At 45.8% G+C, this 15372-nt stretch overlaps 1 protein-coding gene across 1 annotated transcript in view; it reads left to right on the plus strand.

The window, feature by feature from the left end:
• Positions 1–15372, plus strand: part of LOC143923499 (nuclear factor 7, brain-like) — a 744238-nt gene that overhangs the window by 623169 nt on the left and 105697 nt on the right. The window lies entirely within an intron of this gene.

Genomic DNA, 15372 nt, shown 5'->3' on the forward strand with positions numbered 1-15372 from the left:
ATCAAACAAGTGACTAAACAGTGGCACGCTCGTGTAATAATTGTCCACGTACAAGTGGTACCCCTTTCCGAATAAGGGTGACACCAAGTTCCACACTATCTTGCCAGCACTCCCTATGTAATCTGAGCAGTTCTCCGGCTCTACGTAACTATCTTTTCCCTCATAAACCTGTAAAGCTCCATGTATAGCCTGTTGCCTTGTCACAGAACTTATAGAGCTTGCCCCCGTATCTGGCACGCTTTCTGGGAATGTACTGTTTGAAAGACAAGCGGCCAGAAAATGTAATCAGGGACTCATCAACGCAGACAACTTGATGGGGAATAAACAAGGCTGCAAAACGTTGGCTGATGTTATAAAAAGCAAAATAACTAACCAGCGTCACCCGTAACACTTATACGGTGATCACTGGTGAAAGGGTTAACTAGGGGCAATCAGGGGGTTAAAACCTTTATTAGATAACATATGGGGGTACCTGATGCTATATAAAAACCTGACACAAAAAACCTGACACAAAACCTAAATAACTAACTGACTAACCAGCATCACCAGTGACACTTTTACGGTGATCACTGGTGAAAGGGTTAACTCTAGGGGCAATCAGGGGGTTAAAACCTTTATTAGGTAGTATATGGGGGTACCTAACGCTATAAAAACCTGGCGTGAACCTAAAAAATAACTAGCTACCTAGCGGCACCAGTGACACTAATGCAGCTATCAGAAAAACGATTGCTTAGTGACACTGGCAAAAGGGGGTGTAAGGGTTACCTGGGGGCAATCAAGGGGTTAAAACCTTTATTGGGGGGGTAGGGGGCTACCCTGGACCTAAAGGGGCCTAACACTAACTGCCCTGACACTTTTTACAGTCACAACTGACACTAAATGCAGTGATCAGTAAATAAATGATCACTGCAATCAGTGACACTGTGACTGGGGGGGGGGGGGGGCAGGGTGTGATCTGGGGGGTGACTGGGGTGATTTGTGTGCCTATGTGTACCTACATGTCAGTGTACTGTTGGTGCACTTACTTGGATGTCTTCTCTCCTCGCCGTCCGGTCAAAAAGACCGCCACGAAGAGAGTAACATCACTTCCTCCCTGCCTGTGTTTACACTACACAGGCGGGGGAAGCTTCTCATTCGCCAGGAGCGATCGAGAGGGGATGGCCAGAAACCAACGGCCATCCCCTCATCCCGGATCGCTCCTGAAGCGAAACGGACCACCGCAGCCAGCGCGAGGAGGTCCGACCGGACCCCCCACCTGCTGGAAGGCAGGCACGTACGGGTACGTGATTGTGCCTGTCCGTGCCATTGTGCCGACGTATTATTACATGCGGCGGTCCTTAAGTGGTTAAGATATCCTCGCTGAATTGCAGAGGATTTAATACCTCTGAAAAATGCAGACAAATACTACATCACTTCCACAAATCCAAAACAGATACTTTTACTTCAGGAAACCCATTTTCGCTCTGACACAATTCCGCTACTACCTGACAAACACTTCCCGACCTGGTACCATAGCACAAACCCCACAGCCAGAACGAAGGTGCCTCTTGGTGGGCTTCCACGGCTCTTTTAGCCGACTCAGATATAGACCCTAAGGGGCGCATTTTGTTTTTGAAATTGCAATACCAGCAGACAGTTTTCACAATTGCAAATTTTTATCTTCCTAACCAGGAGCAGCTTCACTTCCTTTCCTCCATGACAGCCCACCTGAAAGCCTCTGGGATCCACAATTTAATCCTGGGAGGAGATTTCAATGTCTCCCTCATCCCGAGACTGGATACCTCCACCGGTAAGTCACGCGTTGCCCCCCCTCCACTTTATCTAAAATACGCTCCACCCTGGCAGACCTTTCCCTGGTTGACGCATGGAGACTTCTTCACCCCTCTGAGAGAGAGACTACATACATTATTCCCCCGCACACAAGTCCTATAGTAGGATAGACTACATTTTATCTTACAAACCCTACTGGACCTCAACCCCACTAGCAAGATCGGTCTGAAGCTATGGTCAGACCGTGCTCCAATGCACATCACTCTCGGTAGACTACCACAACGCGCATCTAGATCCACCTGGTGATTAAATGACAATCTACTCACTGACACCGTGTGCACAGCGGCCAGTGCCGGGACAAGGCCATCTAGAGCCCAGGGCGATAAATAACCCCCCCTCACCCAAGATGTATGAGAAATATGTGTCAGCAAAATCCCCCCCCCCAGAAAAAATAAAAATCAGCCACTACTCTGCAAGCTTACCCCTAACCGTAAATTCCCCCTCCCCCCGATACAAATCCGCCTCCTACTGAAATTCCCCTAGCACAAATCTTTGGCCACTCCCCCCACCAATCCCCCCCAGCTCAAATCCTCTCTTTCCCCTTTTCCCTCCAACACAAACCCACTCCTCCATCCCCCAAAAAAGTCCCCCCTCCTGGTGAAAATCCTCTACCCCTCGATTTTCCTCTCTGAACACAAATCCCCTCCCCCCAACCTCCCTGTGGTGCCCCCCCACCTCACATGTTACCACAGTGCCCAGGGCAGTTGTCCCTCCTGCCCACCCCTTGTTCCGGCCCTGACTGCGGCAATGTCTAAAGCCATCACTGACTTTGTCCAATCCCATACTAGATATACTAGATGAGACCCCTGCCATGAATAAATGGAAAACCCTGAAGTATGTGTTACGGGGGATTTATATTCAACTCTAGATTGAAACAAGCTCGCACGGAAGACATAACTTGCCTCTTCACTCTAATTGCCTCTCTTGAAACCACGCACAAATGCACACTAGACCCCAAGACGTTAGCTGAACTGTCAAACGCACGGCGAGATCTATTACATCTCTTCAGAGAGCGTTCCCTGACCGCCCGAAATAAAGGACGCCATATCCACTATTCCCAGGTGAATAAATGTGGGAAACATTTAGCCCGGGTCATATATCCCAGACAATACAGACAAAACATATCTCGCATTGTCTCCCCAAGCAATCAAAAACTGTACAAGAACTCGGAGATTGTCTCTGAATTCAAGGATTACTTACTACTCCTCTCTTTACAATCTTCCCCCACCCCAGGCACAGAGTACTTCATCCATACCTGTCACCTCAGACTTACAACAATACATTCAGGACACCGCCCTGCCAGCCTTGAACAACCTATCATCTCCTCAGACTTCCTGACCTCAATTAAAGGACTTAAGATTGGCAAAAGCCCAGCTCAGATGGAAATACCCCCCAGTTCTATAAAACGTTTGCTCACCAGGTGGCCCCAATTATGGCACGTTCATTTGAGGAGGTGGATGAGATTTCGCCCACTTCCACCACAACGTCTCCAGGCCCAGATAGTGGTATTGCCCAAACCCGGAAAAGACAATTCACAATGCAGCAACTACAGGCCCATATCTCTATTGAACATTGATCTTAAACACTTTTAAAAAATCATAGCGACCTGCCTAGCCCCCCTACTACCATCCCTTGTTCATAGTGACCAAGCTGCTTTCATCCCTGGTCAGGAAGCTAGGGATAATACCAAGAAAACTCTGCATCTCATATCATATGCTGCCTCCTGGCGTGCGATGCTGAGAAAGCATTCAATAGAGTAAGCTGGCCCTTTCTACGAGCATCTCTACATCAGATAGGCCTAGGCACGAAACTATTAACAATATAATGTCCTTATATACCAACCCATCAGCGAAATTAGCAGCCAATGGGGAGTCCTCGGAGGCCTTTGAGATAAGGATAGGTACAAGACAGAGATGCCCGTTGTCCCCATTACTGTTCGTGCTTACTGTGGAACATCTGGCCCAAGCCATTCGTAGTAATGACACTATCCATGGGATCCCCACCCCCTCGGCACACCGCAAGCTTTCACTATATGCAGATAATCTGCTTCTTTATGTCACGCAACCGCACATTAGTACCCGCCTTACTCCAAGAGCTTGACCGCTTCGAAGCGTACAGAAATTTCAAATTAAATATTACCAAAACAGAAGCTCTGAGTATTGCACTCACCCTGAAAACCGTATCCCTGGTCCAAAGAAAATTTCCATTCCACTGGCAATCACGCTTGATTAAATACCTAGGGACAGAGATCCCCTGGGACCCTCACGACATATACACCTTGAATTACAGTCCTTTGATGACTAAAATTTGGCGCTCATAGAATCTTGGCATCACCTCAAACTCTCATGGTTTGGCCTAATGAATGTCCTTAAAATGGATATTCTCCCTAAATTACTACATTTATTTCAAACCCTCCCTATCCTTCTCCCCAATGCCTTCTTTTCATATGCTTCGCTCCCTAGTGGTCAAGTGCATCTGGCAACACCACCCCTCCAGACTTAAACATAAAATACTGTGTGTCCCCAAAATTAGAAAGGGCATCGGCCTCCCAGACTTTCAACTCTACCATACCTCAGCCATAATTTCAAGACTCCCCGACTGGTTTCCCAACCCTTAATTAAACCTGTCCATGGTCATCGAGCAAGATATGGCACAGGTAGATCTTCAGGCTCTCCTATGGGGATATAATGTTAAATTCCGCATGATGAACTGAATATGATGAACTCTCCACATGGTACAGCAAACAAACAATTTTCGCCTAGGGTGACCACATCATCCCTTTAATCCAGGACACATATGAATTACACATGTTCTGAGGCTGATTTAATGCAGATAAGACACCAAGTGAGTTTAATTACCACCTTAATCAGCCACAGAACCTGTGTAATTAATATGTGTCCTGAATTAAAGGAATGATGTGGCAACCCTACCTTCACCTTATCCACAGACCCTAGCCCGTTATACTCCCTATTTGATAATCCAGCACTCCTAACCTGCAACACTCGGGGACAAATCGGTTCCTATACGAGAGCTCAGTGGCCCACCCCTACACAGTTTGTTCACTCCACCACAGGCCAATTCCGACTGCAACCAGACCTACAAACCCCCATCTCAATTGACTGGCTCTCCAAGTTGTCCCCATCACTACATAGTAAGACACTTCACCTTTCAGGAGAGATCCACAGACCACTCACGACATTTGAAGATATGTGTAGTCTCTCTCAGACCCCCAAACACCCTCTCTATCTGATATACAAAGACATACAGTCCCATACCTAAAACTCACTCCCTAACTTCACGTAAAGGTGGCCCAGGGATCTGGGCGCGGAGATATCCCCGGGAACAATGGTACAATGGTATACTTCATTCACACTCACACACAAATCGTCTATCTCTGGGTTCTCGCAAAGAGGAAAATGACATACTGCTATCTCGTGGTACAGGGATCCAATGTGGTGGGAGTGTGACTGAGTTCGCCCTTTCTGGGACAAGGTTTTTGGCATATATAATGATTTGTACAATGTCTCTCTCATGCCCTCTCCGACAGTGGCACTTTTATCCATCCTACAAGGCCCCATTAAATCTCTTTTTATCAGCAGCCCGCCATGTCATATCACAACACTGGAAAACACAAACTACCCCCCCCCCCCATTAACAGATGGATGGACATCCTCAAGGACACTATGCTCATGGAAGAGCTACAGGCAAAGATGTGGGACACGATTTATCCCACAGACACCTGCCCCCCACCTCCCCCCTACCCCTCCTCCCCCTCAACCCCCTTTCTCTGACTTCTTCCTCTTTTCCGCTATATATCTTCTAACTATCCTTTCTCTCTATCCTTGTTTCTTGGCCCTTTGGATCCGAAGCAACAGAATCCAAACGTGGCTAGTATATCAATTGAAAATGGATGGGGACCGGTTTGGGACACACTAAAGGGCATCACACTGACACCAAAGGTTTTACTGCCCTATGCACACTCAGTACCAAGAAGTTGTTTTTTTAGCACCTAGCACATAAAATGATGAGACGTCTCAGTTTAGCAAAATGTTGTGTTGCCTTTTGGATGTAAGACAATGTTCTCATATATAATGTATACATGCAATGTGTTGTAAGATAACAAACTGTGATTGCCCAGATGTCTGTCTTTGACTGTGTCCCTTGAATAAATAAAATAAAATAATTGTAAAAAAATAAAAAGATGGGGGACACATGAGATAAACACAAACAGCTGTGGTACCTATGGCTTCACCACTCATCCTCGGACCTCCTCCTCAACAGAATTTCTGCCTGAGGAATAGGTCCAATTTTGCAGAGAAATATGGGATATAACTTTGCTTACTCCCATGTTGGGGACCCCCCGAAATATTAGAATCACAAATGGAAGGTGGTCTTAATACCCCTCAAGGCCTAATGTATGGGAAATCAGGATCTTAGTCCTATACTGCTGAGTTCCCCCTCCCCTGGTTTTTCCCTCTTTTTTTCTCCCGCTTCAATATCCCCTCTCATCTGACAGTCAACTTATAAGGTCTATATTATATGCTCTGTCCTAAGTAAAATAGGCACTGTGTTGTATGGTATTGTGTTGCTAAGAATTGTTTCAAGCATTCATGTACATGATTTACAATGTTTTGTACATTGGGCGGTATGTGAGAACCGCTTCCCCCTCCAACTTTTTTCTTCATTCTGTATTCCTTTTTGTTCCTGTTATTTTTTTTTTCCAAATCAATAAAAACTATATTCAACCTTAACTCAGATAGGTAAATGGAGGTCACTGCAGATGATGAGGATCGTCTCCGAGCTGGTGTGTTACGGCTGGAGGCCCAAGTTGAAGAAAAGTTTGTTGCAGTGACCAGGTTGTGTGTTGTTGCCCTCAAAGACCACCAAGCTTGATTTTCAAAATTTTTGGCTGATTGTTATGTTAACTATGTTATTTATTTGAAGTTATGTATTTTGTTAAATAAAAGGCTGTGATGGCCATTTTACTCCAAAACTTTGTGACGTCTTTATCGTATAGTTGGGGGGTTGGAGGGTATGGTCTAGCAGGTTTGGTCAAGGCTGGAGGTTATCTGTCCTACACATGTCAAGAGATTGTTATTTGGATCAGGTACAAGTACATAGACAGGAGCAGTGTTAATTTTGTTGACTAAAACATTTTAGTTGACTAAATGAATACTATTTTAGTCGACTATAATACGACTAAAACAAAAAAAATTGAGATGACTAAAATACAACTAAAATTAAAATGGCATTTTAGTCAAAAGACTAAAATGGGACCAAAAATGTAATGGCATTTTAGTCAAAAGACTAAAACTAAATTGAAATTTGACTTAAAAATTAACACTGGCCTTTAGTTCTCGTTCATACCTCAATACCTTAAATAATAACATATGAGATTTTTCACTCCAGCAGTATCTAATGAGTTTGGAAATTGTAGAGAAATGTAAACGAATGCATTACAATTTAATTATACCCATTCCATTTCAGACGACTAAAAGGTAGGTCTTTTTAGTCGACTAAAATGTACTAGGGATTTAGTAGACTAAATACGACTAAAACAATTGCAGAAGAATAAAATGGGACTAAAACTAAAATGCCATTTTAGTCCTAAGACTTAAGCCTTGTACACATGGTTGGACATTCCGACCACAAAATCCGTCGGATTTTTTCTGACGGATTTTCTCCAAAACTGGTGTTGCATACACGCGGTCGGACAAAGTTGTCGGAAAATCCGATCGTTCAGAACATGGTGACGTTTGTTGCGTACGACGAGACTATGTAGAGGCTAGTAGCCAATAGCTTTGGTCTTTCGTAATTTGATCTGAGCATGCATGGCACTTTGTCTGTCGGAATTCTCTACAAATGATTGGAAAAAGTCAGATCGGATTTTTTTTGTCTGAAAATTTCAGATCCTGCTCTCAAATATTTTCTCCAAGGCCTCCGCTTTAAGTCTGGGGTTTGACTAGGCCACTCCAAAACCTAAATTTTGCTTTGTTTGAACCATTTGGAGGTGGACCTGCTGTTGTGTTTCGGATCATTGTGTCAGGGAAGACGGGCTTTCCATGTAAGATCCCGGCGTGCACGCATGGGTACTAGCACTTTAAGACACACACCTGTCACTAATACTGAAGTCAGGCGGGCTATTTAAACAGGGCTCCTACAGAGGTTCATTGCTGTTTGGTCTGCAGCTTCTGTGTTGTATCCTGTTTCCTGTGTGACCACTGAATCTGATCCAGCTTGTCATTACCTGTGATTGCCTGCTGCCTGTTCTGATCCCGGCTTCCCTTTGACTCTGATCCTGCCTGCTGATTCTGTCTGCTGATCTTCTGGTACTACTTGGCTTGTGACCTGACCTCTCTTCTGCCTACGGTCTATGCCTGATCTGCCTGATTATTACCGACCCGGCCTGTCTGACCCTGCATCTCGTTCATCCAGCCTGTTTCAGCTCCCAGCCCTGCAAACCAGCATCTGGTACTGCTCGTGTGAGTTCATCCACTACCTGCCTGCTGATCACCACTACTACAGGGACTATTGAAATGTTTACAGGCACCCATACCCCACCATGCTCCTGTGGTTGCTGTATCAATACCAGTGGTCCGCGAGCCGAAGTTGTACGAGAGGCCTTCCTCTGCACGTCAGGCTCACATCCCAGGTACGTAACGCATCGTCCTGCCGCAAATCCCCCCAGGCACTTGAGCTTTAGGTCACGAACTGATGACCGGACATTCTCCTTTAGGATTTTCTGTTAGCACTCAGAATCCATGGTTCCATCAATTATGGTAAGTCGTCCAGGTCCTGAAGCTGCAAAGCAGCCCCAGACCATCACGCTGCCACCACCATCATACTGTTGGTATGATGTTCTTGTTATGAAATGATGTATTCGTTTTATGCCAGATGTAACAGGACACACACCTTCCAAAAAGTTAAATTTCTGTCCCATCAGTCCACAGAATATTTTCCTAAAAATCTTTGGAAAATCAAAATGTTTTTTTTGGTAAATGTGAGATGAGCCTTTGTGTTCTTTTTTTAGCAGTGGTTTTGGCCTTGGAATTCTCCCATGGATGCCATTTTTGCCCAGTCTCTTTCTTATTGGTGAATCATGAAAACTGACCTTACCTGAGGCAAGTGAGGCCTGAAGTTCTTTAGATGTTGTTCTGGGATCTTTTATGACCTCTTGGATGAGTTGTCGTCATGCTCTTGGAGTCATTTTTGTAGCCCGGCCACTTCATGGGAAGGTTCACCACTGTTCCGCGTTATCTCCATTTGTGCATAATGGCTCTCCCCATGGTTCACTGGAGTTCCAAAGCCTTAGAAATGGCTTTAAAACCCTCCCTTAACCGATACATGTACATTACTTTGTTTCTAATCTGTTCTTGAATTTTTTTAGATTGTGACATGATGTGTGGCTTTTTGTTACATAGTTAGTTAGTCAGGTTGAAAAAAGACACAAGTCCATCTAGTTCAACCATAAAAAATAAATAAATAAAATAAAAAATATCATATAATCCCATATACCCAATTCTATACCCACAGTTGATCCAGAGGAAGGCAAAAAAACCTCCAGAAAAGCAGGGTCCAATTTTCTAAAGCAGGGGAAAAAATCCTTCCTGGTCCCAGAGCAGCAATCTAATTTTCCCCGGATCAACTTTACCTATAAATGTTAGTACCCAGTTATATTATGTACATTTAGGAAAGAATCCAGGCCTTTCTTAAAGCGATCTACTGATCTGGCCAGAACCACCTCTGGAGGAGGTCTATACCACAATTTCACAGCTCTTACTGTGAAGAAACCGTTCCGTATTTGGAGATGAAATCTCTTTTCCTCTAGACGTAAAGAGTGCCCCCCTTGTCCTCTTTGTTGACCAAATTGAATAACTCAACACCAAGTTCACCATATGGACCCTTTTTATATTTATACATGGTGATCTTAAGAGTGAATAAATTCAGTTCTTCTAATCTTTCCTCATAGCTGAGCTCCTCCATGCCCCTTATCAGTTTGGTTGCCCTTCTCTGCACTTTCTCCAGTTCCCAGATATCCTTTTTGAGAACTGGTGCCCAAAACTGAACTGCATATTCCAGATGAGGTCTTACTAATGATTTGGACAGGGGCAAAATGATATCTCTCTCTCTCTCTGGAGTCCATACCTCTCTTAATACAAGAAAGGACTTTGCTTGCTTTGGAAACAGCAGCTTGGCATTGCATGTTATTATTGAGCTTATGATCTACCAAAACCCCCAGATCCTTCTCCACTATGGATCCCCCCAGTTGTACCCCCCCTAGTATGTATGATACATGCATATTCTTAGTGATCTGTTCTTTTGTGATCTGTTAGCATGCTTATCTTTGTCAGACAGCTTCTATTTATGTGATATCTTGATTCAACAAGTCTGGCAGTAATCGGGCTTGGGTGTGGCAAGTGAAATTTAACTCAGCTTTTCAAAAAATTGTGGTTAATCACAGTTCATTCATGATTCAGCATGGGAGGGGGCAATTACATTTTCACATAGGGCCAGGCAGGTTTGAACAGCCTTTTTCCCTTAATAAATGAAATAATAATTTTAAAAACGCATCAACTGAATCTTTTAAGTGTGAGAAATATGCAAAAATAAAAATAAAAGAAATCAGGAAGGGGGAAAATACTTTTTCACAGCACTGTATAAAGCGACTGGCATCTCATGGAAACTTGAGGAAAACCCATGGTGCATTATGGAAGGACTGAGGATGCCATCACTGATCCACATTTGTATATGCTAGCTCTGTGATGTCATAAGGTCTTATTTATCCAGAAGATTCCAATAGTTTAACCGCTTGCCGACCAGCCGCCATCATTATACTGCGGCAGGTTGGCATGGTTGCTCGAATCGCCGTAGGTATACTTCAGCCACTTTAGGAGCGATAGGGGGAGCCAGTGGCATGATGCCAGCGCCGATGCGCATGGCCGGGATCGCTCCACAGGAAGGCAGAATGGGGATCTGTGTATGTTAACAAACAGATCCCAGTTCTGACAGAGGAGTACAGAGAGATCTACTGTTCCTAGTGATCAGGAACAGCGATCTCTCTCCTCCTCCTCCAGTCAGTCCACTTCCCCCACAGTTAGAAACACCTCCCTAGGGAACACTTAACCCCTTGATCGCCCCCTGGTGTTAACCTCTTCCCTGCCAGTGACATTTATACAGTAATCAGTGGCTATTTTTTAGCTCTTATCGCTGTATAAATGTCAATGGTCCCGCTAAAAATCGCAGATCGCCGCCATTAGTAATAAAAAATAAATAAATGATAAAAATGCCGTAAATCTATCCCCAATTTTGTAGACACTATAACTTTTGCACAAACCAATCAATATACACTTATAGCGATTTTTTATTATTTTTTTTACCAAAAATATGTAGAAGAATACATATTGGCCTAAACTGATGAAGAAACTTGTTTTGTTTCTTCTTCTTTTTTTTATAGCGCAAAAAATGAGGTGATCAAATACCACTAAAGAAAGCTCTATTTGTGGGAAAAAAGGACATGAATTTTGATTGGTTACATTGCAATTGTCAGTTAAAGCTACGCAGTGCTGCATTGCTAAAAATAGCCTGGTCATTAAGGGGGCAAATGCTTTTGGGACTGAAGTGGTTAATGTCCCGTCCCCAACACACACACTTAGAAAAGATATGTAGATTAACAGTTCTGACTTTCCTCTGAGTTCTATGTAACTTCAGAACTCAACACAAATGTCAGCCATGCACTTAGTATTTTTAGAAGGAGGTCAGCAATGGCCTTCTCTGCATGTTTGTGTCCATTTTCTTTAAAATGATCCTTCCCTCCAACATACTCTTTCTCATTCCTGAACCACCTTGACAATGGGAGTGATACAAAACACTTTGAAGTTCTAGGAATAGTTGAATATGTGACTCCATCACATATTACTGATAGAGCTGTGCCTCGTGAGCCATCTAGTTCTGTCACCGTTTGTTACCCCAACACTTCATATTCCTGATTTGTGAATTAGCCCTATAAATTGCTTCGGAAGGATGGATTAAGCAACTCTTTTTTTTTCTTTGCACTACATGGACAAAGGAATTGTGGATTTGTCTTCATATTAAAGTTGGATATTAGGAAGTAGCAAACCAGATAGGTAAGTCTTCTTTCCTATTCCAGGGACATAGGCTCCATTCACACTTGTATGATTCCAAAGTTGCGCTGACTTTGGAGTGCAACTTTGATGCAACTTTGGATGGGTCCAACTTGGCTTTGACCAGTGATAATGGACAACTTTTGCACAAATATTGCATTGTAAGATATTCAGATACAACTTTAATGCAACTTTTGAGGGTTAACATTGAAGTCTATGGCCCTATAGTTGCATGAAAGTCAGACCAAAGTAGTGCATGAACTACTTTGAAGTTGCTGCAACTTTACATTGCACATACACTATATTGTCAAAAGTATTGGGAAACGCACCTTTACACGCACATGAACTGGCATCGCAGTCTTTGTCTGTAGCGTTCAATATTGAGTTGGCCCACCCTTTGCAGCTACAACAAGGTCCATAAAGACATGGATGAGCGAGGTTGTGGTGGAGGAACTCAACTGACCTGCACAGAGTCCCGACCTCATCGCAATAGAACATCTTTGGGATGAATAAGAGCAGAAACTGCGAGCCAGACCTGCTTGTCCAACGTCAGTGCCTGCCCTCATAAATGTACTTTCTGAAGACTGGTCAAACATTCCCATAGACACACTCCCAAACCTTGTGGACAGTCTTAACAGAAGCGTTGAAGCTGTTATGGGCCAACTCAATATTGAACAATACGAACTAAGACTGGGATGCCATTAAAGTTCATGTGCGTGTAAAGGCAGGCGTCCCAATATTTTTTGGTAATATAGTGTATATATGGGCACTAACCCCACCAATTACAGCACTACAGGAAGGCTTTGTCTAAAAGGATCCTAAGGCCGCGTACACACGGGCGGACTGTTCGCTCAACTTTGTCCGCTGACCAGTGTTTCAGCGGACAGTCCGCTCGTGTGTGGGGCTTCAGCGGACAGTTTCAGCGGACAGTTTGACGAACAAAGTTTTTCGGAAATTCCGAAAAACTGTCCGCTGAAACTTTGTTTGAGCGAACAGTCCGCCCGTGTGTAGGCCACTTTCGAAATGAGCAAACTGTTCCCGCTCGGAGGAAAGTCTGCTCATTTCGAGCGCGTCTCCAGGTAGGCGGGGCCCGCGAAGGAGACGTTGCGGGCCCCGCCGCCTGGTATGGACTTAAAGGGGAACCCCAACGCCGAAAAAAATCGGCGTGGGGGTCCCCCCAAAGTCCACAACAGACCCTTGTCCGAGCACGCTACCCGGCCGGCCAGGAAAGGGGGGCGAGCGAGCGCGCCCCCCCTCCCGAGCCGTACCAGGCCGCGTGCCCTCAACATGGGGGGTGCCTTGGGGAAGGGGGGGCCGCGCGGCCCCCCCACCCCAAAGCACCTTGTCCCCATGTTGATGAGGACAAGGGCCTCTTCCCGACAACCCTGGCCGTTGGTTGTCGGGGTCTGCGGGCGGGGGGCTTATCGGAATCCGGGAGCCCCCTTTAATAAGGGGACCCCCGGATACCGGCCCCCCACCCTATGTGAATGAGTATGGGGTACAATGTACCCCTACCCATTCACCTGTGAAATAAAGTACAAAAAAAAACACAACACAGGGAAAAAATATTTTATTGCACAGCTCCGGGGGTCTTCCGTCTTCGGGGGTCTTCTCGCCGGACTCCTCCGCTATCTTCTTGTAGCTCTTTTGCTAGCGGAGGAGTCCGGCTTTCTTCCTCCCCGCCGCCGGCCTCTTCTCCCGACTTCGGGGGTCTTGTCCCCCTCTTCGGTTCTTCTGCCGGGCCACCGCGCCTTCTTGTAGCTCTTTTGCAGGCGGTGGCCCGGTCTTCTGTCGCCGCCGCCTTCCGTTCTTCGTCTTCTTCTTCTTCTTCTTCTTCTTCTTCTTCTTCTTCTCCAGGAGATGTTGACACGTCGCTCTCTCCGGCCGGAATGCCAGAGCCGCCCTGCGCTGCCACTTATATAGTGACAATGGGGCGGTGTCACATGGTATATGTCACATGGGTTGGTCACATGGGTTGATGTCACATGGGGACTATGACATCGTAAGGGGGCGGGGTCACCATGTGACCAACCCATGTGACATATACCATGTGACACCGCCCCATTGTCACTATATAAGTGGCAGCGCAGGGCGGCTCTGGCATTCCGGCCGGAGAGAGCGACGTGTCAACATCTCCTGGAGAAGAAGAAGAAGAAGAAGAAGAAGAAGAAGAAGAAGAAGAAGAAGAAGAAGAAGAAGAAGAAGAAGAAGAAGAAGAAGAAGAAGAAGAAGAAGAAGAAGAAGAAGAAGAAGAAGACGAAGACGAAGAACGGAAGGCGGCGGCGACAGAAGACCGGGCCACCGCCTGCAAAAGAGCTACAAGAAGGCGCGGTGGCCCGGCAGAAGAACCGAAGAGGGGGACAAGACCCCCGAAGTCGGGAGAAGAGGCTGGCGGCGGGGAGGAAGAAAGCCGGACTCCTCCGCTAGCAAAAGAGCTACAAGAAGATAGCGGAGGAGTCCGGCGAGAAGACCCCCGAAGACGGAAGACCCCCGGAGCTGTGCAATAAAATATTTTTTCCCTGTGTTGTGTTTTTTTTTGTACTTTATTTCACAGGTGAATGGGTAGGGGTACATTGTACCCCATACTCATTCACATAGGGTGGGGGGCCGGTATCCGGGGGCCCCCTTATTAAAGGGGGCTCCCGGATTCCGATAAGCCCCCCGCCCGCAGACCCCGACAACCAGCGGCCCCCCCCTTCCCCAAGGCACCCCCCATGCTGAGGGCACGCGGCCTGGTACGGCTCGGGAGGGGCCGGCCGGGTAGCGTGCTCGGACAAGGGTCTGTTCCCCTTTAAGTCCATTCCAGGCGGCGGAGCCCGCGACGTCTCCGTCGCGGGCCCCGCCTACCTTTACACGCGTCGAAATGAGCGGACTGTTGCCTCGTGTGTGGGCGAGTCCGCTCATTTCAAAAGTTGTGCGGACTTAGTACGACGAACAAAGTTTGCCGTATTTGTCCGCTCAAAAAGTGCCGTGTGTGGGCGTGTTCGTTCATTCAAAAGTTTGAGCGGACTGTTTGACGAACTTAGTTTCGGCAAACAGTCCCCGCGTGTGTACGCCGCCTAAGACACAATTACATTAATCACCAAACAATATTTTGAGTGGGTATGAGTCCTGACCTCAACCCAGCCAGGTCTTCTTGTCCAACATCAGTGCCTGACCTCACAAACGTGCTTCTCGAAGAATAGTCAAACATTCCCATAGACACACTCCTAAACCTTGTGGACGGCCTTCCCCGAAGAGTTGAAGCTGTTATAGCTACAAAGGGCGGGCCAACTCAATATTGAATACTATGGGTTGTGCCATTCATTTGTAGTACTGTGTGTTGCAATTAAAAAGGGTTGCCAGTGCATTTTTGGGTTTTTTGCCATGCATTGGCAATCCTTTTTTAATAAATGGATGCATGTTTACATGCTCCTCAACA

Source organism: Lithobates pipiens, unplaced genomic scaffold (genome assembly GCF_037356315.1).
Source record: "Lithobates pipiens isolate NorthernLeopardFrog02 unplaced genomic scaffold, aLitPip1_a1.2 Scaffold_22, whole genome shotgun sequence".
NCBI lineage: Eukaryota > Metazoa > Chordata > Amphibia > Anura > Ranidae > Lithobates > Lithobates pipiens.